The sequence below is a fragment of the Gracilinanus agilis genome, chromosome 3 (assembly GCF_016433145.1).
Source record: "Gracilinanus agilis isolate LMUSP501 chromosome 3, AgileGrace, whole genome shotgun sequence".
NCBI classification, from domain to species: domain Eukaryota; kingdom Metazoa; phylum Chordata; class Mammalia; order Didelphimorphia; family Didelphidae; genus Gracilinanus; species Gracilinanus agilis.
Window position 1 is genome coordinate 53,066,186 of NC_058132.1, and position 6,090 is coordinate 53,072,275.

A 6,090-nucleotide genomic window follows, 5' to 3' on the forward strand; every position below is an offset into this window, starting at 1 on the left:
ATATGAGGTCAAATTTGAATCCAGATCTTTCCAATTCCAGGCCTGGTGCTCTATGCACTAAGTAGAGCAGAACTGACAGGGATCAGTGATCCAGAGCTGAAGATTCCATTATCAAGGTAAGATAGGGAGAGATAAGGAACCCCACTGAGGCATTATGTTAAAGTTGCGAAGTATCTGATGCAGGATTCGATCAGATCTTCCTGACTTTACGGCTAGCCCTTTATTAATGATGCTATGTTGCCTTCAAATTAAGGGGTACCTATTTTGCTTCCAGGGTTTTTTTTTTGTCACTACAAAGAGTGTTGTTATAAAAATTATTGGATCCATATGTGTTCAGAGTGAATATTTGTCTCTCTGTTTGACTTGAAGTGAGGCTGAAAGTATTTTTGGACAAGGAAGAAAGTCAGGGATTTTTTTGCTCCAGGCGATCTTGGAACTGCCTCTTGGCACCTTGTCCCTACACATAGCAGGGTCTCCTGGGAAAAGGTTTCCAAGCTGACATGGAAGATGGTTGGTTAGGCAATTGGGTCAGAGGTGGGAAGTGGGGCAAAGAGGCAGGTGGCTAAGTGGTGGCTTGAAGCATCCTGGCATGATGGGAAAAGTACAGGATTCAGAATGAGAAATTCCTCCATCTCAACTGAGCTGGAATGAGATTTACTTTATTCTGGTCATCAGTGTTCTCACCTGTAAAATGGGGATGACAATGTCTCCACTACATGCCTGATAGAGCTGTTAACCAAAGGTATTTGTTCTTCTATCCAGACCTTTTCTGGCTTCTGTTGTTTATTTTATTTTATTATGATTTGGTTAAGTGGATTTCTTTGAAAAACAAATGACTTGTAAACTTTAATGTGTGTTGTGGAAATATACTTGATCATAGCCATCGTCATTGTTCTTATTGTTGTTATCCGGAAGCAGCCAGTTTTTTCTTTCCTTCTTTAGTTGAACTTGGAGATCTCCTCCCCATGACTGCCACTTGTCCTGAGACCTGCTCTACAAGTCCCTCTCCCTGACACTGTGACTTGTCTCTGCCTTCAGCCAAGGGCCCAGCCCTAGATTGCAGCTGTCAGTAAGCTTTAGCGTCTGTGAGCACAGGGAGAGATGGATGGATCAAGCCAGGGAAATCAGCTGTCCCTGCTTCGTTGTTCCCCATTCCTTTTCCTTCTTGGTGATTATAGATAATGAAACCATACTGTGCCAGAGCTTGGAGGACCTTTAGAACAGAGAATGTCAGAGCTGGGAGAGACCTTAGAACAGAGAATGTCAGAGCTGGGGGAGCCCTTAGAAAGTACCAGAGCTGACTGCCAGGTGGTGCCCAGAAAGACAAGACATTCCTCCTGCCCTCCATCTCCTACTTTTCATTTCCTATCATTAGGGTGACACACAGCTCTTATATACATGTAATAAATTGCACACATATATGGACACACATATAAACAATACCTGAACACATAGGTGAACATACAATATACATACATGTACACAGAGAAATAATAACCACATAGCACACACATGTGCACACCTAAACCACTTACACACGTACATACACACATGTTCTTACACACACCCGTTGTTTGATAACTAAGTGGGAGAGTACAATATATTACTTTCAAGTCCAGCCTCTGACCCTTTACTGCTCGTGTGTTCCTGGAAATGTCCCTTACCTCCTAGTGACCTTGACAAGTCTGTAAGACTAGAATTCCAGAACAGGGGCTGATTCACCTGGGTAGAGCCTTTCCCCACCTCGAATTCCTTATCCTGATGAACTTACGGGTCAGCCCAAAAGCAAAGCGAACAGACCAGAATAAAAACCATTGACCATTGCCCGACCTCAGAAACCAAGGCTGGTGTGGCCGTTGTGACCAATGTGTACGCCATGATGTTTGATGAGCCCACCACGTCTACAGAGGAAACTGGCGTCCTAGACTCCCTGGGCTCTTCCCAGAGCCTTAGAGCTGGACCAGCCCATTCTACCCCTACCTTCTCCAGCCTCTGTGGCAAGCAGCCATCCACATCCTGCTTTAAGACCTCCAGTGAGGAGTGACCCGCTACTGCCCCGGGTAGCCCATTCCACTTTGGGACAGCTCTCAGTTTTAGGAAGTTTTTGCCTCAGGGTACGTGTTTGTAGTTATTCCCCATTGCTTCTAGCTCTGTTCTCCTTGGCCAAGCAGAGCAAAGCTCTTTCCCCCTTAACTAGGTCAAGCCTTTGGCTTGTGTAAGACAGTGATCATATTCCCTCTATGACTATTTCTTCTGTTCTGGACTTGGAGTCAGAGAGCCCCGGGTTTGAGGCTTTATTAAAGGATACATTAGCTAATGATGGCAGGCAAGTTGCTTAACCCATTTATGTCTCAATATCCCCATCTGCACGATGGGGCTTAATAGGATCCTCCTTATGTCCTTAGGTGTTGTAAAGAATGATCGAGTGTGTGTGTGTGTGTGTGTGTGTGTGTGTGTGTGTGTGTGTGTAGGAGTTTATTAAACACCTGGTATATGCCAGGCAAGTTCAAAAAGCAAGAAAGTCCCTGCCCTCAAGGAGCTCACATTCCATCAAGGGAGGACCGAGAAGGTGAGCTGGTCAATGTTTAGTAACTTGCTCCCTCTTCCTCCCCCACCAAAAGTATTTGTAACATAGTTTAAAATTTAATCGGCGACGTTACCATTTTCAGTCTGGAAATCAACAAAACGATAAATCAATCCCCGATTTGTCATTTGTGGGACACCCAAGGTCTAAATGCCCATGCTGAAAATTTAATAATCGGCCCAGTCTGGCACAAGCTGACTTCAGCACGTCCCTGGGAAGGTGACACACATGGGGAGTGGTGGCCAGGGAGGAGTGTTCTGGCCAGGGAAAGCCCAGAGATGATGACTGGATCCACGAAACAGTTGATTGACTCGTCCTCTCCAGAGATGGGAACACTGCAAGGCAGTCAGTGGTGCTGGGCTTTGGGGTCAGGCGATCTGTGTCCAATGCCCACCTCTGACACTAGCTATGGGATCTTGGTCAAGTCAACCTCCTGGGACTTCAGTTTCCTCATCTGTAAGAGTCAGAGGGCCCCTGAGCTCTCTTCTGATTTAATTACTGCTCCAAAGTCATGGTCCTACGTGACGCCATCCCATTGCCCCTGCTCCGATTGATACCCCAAAAACTGGGCCAGAAAAGTTTGCACAAGAGAGCTCACCTTATCAGGCTCCAAATGGGGTGGGGTGGAAACTGGAGAGACAGGGCACAGGAAGCAACCTGTTCAAAGCTAATCTTCCTCTGGGATCTACTTGGATTCCAGCCATGGATCAGAATCAACAGACCCAGAAAAGCTTTGGGGGTCAGGTCACTCCCAAGGGTAGGGAACAGTCAGTGAGCATTCATTAAGCACCTACTATGTGCTGGTCACTGTGCCATACCAGCAAACACTCGTGTCTCCACTCTGCTTCCTTTTCCGCCCTCCAGAGATGCTAGAGGAGAATCAGAGGTTGTCAGAAGGAACTCTGCCCCAGCCTTCTAGCCTTTATTCAGAATGGCTTGAGCTCCTAACCCAGAGGGTCAGTAACAGCAATGGACACACATATAGCTCTCTGAAACTTGCAAAGGGCTCAGCGTCCAGCTACCGGTGTCATTATCATCCCCATTTTAGAGAGGCAGAAACTGAGGCTTTTGAACTGTGGCTCTCTTCTGGTCCCATGGCGAGCAGCATGCCAGCATCTGGGGCAGAATTTGAACTCTGGCAGCCTATCTCCAAGTTTAGGACTCTAACCATTATACGACGCTGCCTTGGGGAGTCTAGCTTGGGGCTGGCCAATCAGAGCTGGGTGGGAAGAGCAACAGATGAGAGTTAGATCCCATTCCCAAGTCTACCACAATGTGACCTTGGCCAAGCAGGGTCTCAGTTTCCCTATCTGTAAAATGAGGAGGTTGTGTTAAATGGTATCTGAGGTCTCTGCCATCCCTGGCATTTTCTATTCTAGCCCTGACATTTTATATTCTAAGGTCCCTCCCAAATCTGATGTTCTATATTCTAATCTTATTATATATAATAGGATACATTATTATATATTATATATCATAACATGTGTAATATTATAGAATATATTATAATAATATAATAACATAATTCTAGTCTAATTCTATATCCTATATCCCTTCTGGTTTTTATATTCTCTACTTTTAAAAAAAATCCTCACCTTCTGTCTTGGAATCAATACTGGATATTGGTTCCAAGGCAGAAGAGTAGTCAGGGCTAGGCAATGGGGTTTAAGTGACTTGTGCAGGGTCACACAGCTAGAAAATGTTTGATGCCAGATTTGAACCCAGGATCTCCCATCTCTGGACCTGGCTCTCAATCCACTGAACTACCCAGTTGCCCCAGGTGTTCTTCTTTAAAAAAAATTCTTACCTTCTGTCTTAGAATAGATACTAAGTAAGTATTGGTTCCAAGGCAGAAGAGTGGTCAGGGCTTGGCAATGGGGGTTAAGTGACTTGCCCAGGGTCACACAGCTAGGAAATGTTTGAGACCAGATTTGAACCTAGGACCTCCCATCTCTAGGCTTGGCTCTCAATTCACTGAGCCACCCAGCTGTCCCCTTATATCTTCTATTTTAAGGGCCTCCCCAGCTCTGACATTCTGCATTTTAAGGTCCCTCCTGGCTCTGCTATTTGATATGTACTAAGCTCTGCCATTTTCTGCTCTAAGGGCCCTTCTGCCTCTGACATTCTGGGTTTTAGGGGCCTTCCCAGCTCTGACATTCTGTTTTCAAAGATCCTCCCAGCTCTGACATTTTATGATTCTAAAATAAGTTTCTTTGGCAAACAGTGTTCCAAACAGTCAATCAACAAACATTCATTAACCAGCAAAGTTTACAGACCTCAACCATGAGAAAAATACCTCTAAGAGATCATCCCTGTTGAGACAGCCTCAGTTTTCCTTCTTCTGAAAATAACGCCACCTCCCCACCCCCTTGATAGCTTTGCCTGGACTTTTGCAGGAGTTTTCTCCTCGTTTCCACTTAGCAGCAAACATTTCACTGTTTTCCCAGAGAAATATGAGCCAGTTTCTTCATGGGAGAACCAGCAGGTAACAGGGACAGAAGAAACTCAAGGTGAGGGATCAGTGCCAACTTCTTGGGGTGGAGCAATTTGAAAACAAAACATGAAACAACCTCAGGGCAACAGAGGAGCCATTTGTCCCTGGAGTCAGGCTTCTGGGTGTGTTTAAGAGTGGGTGGGCCTCTGGGGTGCCACTGGGCTGACCTGAGCCACCTATGCTGCTACCCTCATTAACCTAGTTGGGGGATTGTTCATTCATTCATTAAAAGGAGAAACATAATGGGAGATGAGGAGGAGAAGCCTCATGGGACTTGGGTAGGAGAACTTAGTAGGAGATGAGCCACCTTCCTCCTGGTCTTTGCTTCAGGGAGTCCCAGAGGGTTTACAGAGTGAAAGAGAGAGCTTTGGAGAAGTTTGGAGGCTCCCAATGTTTGTGAGGACAGTGATGGTCCCCCAGAAGGGCTGGGCAGTTGGTGGCTCCCTTTGGATCATGGGAGGATTCTATCCACAAATGGCACTTTGGGTGTTTTTTCTTTAAAAGACTGTGATGGGGGCAGCTTGGTGGCATGGTAGATAGAGAGCCAGGTCTAGAGTTCCTGGGCTCAAATCTGGCCTCAGACACTTCTGGGTGACCCTGGGCAAGTCACTTAACCCCCATTAATGCCTAGCCTTTACTATTCTTCTGTCTTGGAATCTTACACAGTATTGATTCCAAGACAGAATGTAAGGGTTAAAAAAAAAGACTGATATTTGTGTCAGTAGCAAAATAAGAGAAATATGTAATGTCAGAACTGGAAGGGAGGGATGAAATGTATAGCCAGATAGAGCCATCAGGGTTATCTAGTCTAGGTCCAGAGGAAACTGAGGCCAAGAGAAGTAAAATGACTTTATCAAAGTTACTCGGACATTCCTTTAACTTCAGATCTAGCATGACTCCCCCTGTGACAAGTTGCCTCCCTATGTAGTGTCAGAGCTGGGAGAGACCTTAGAACAGAGAATGTCAGAGCTGGGAGAGACCTTAGAACAGAGAATGTCAGAGCTGGGAGAGA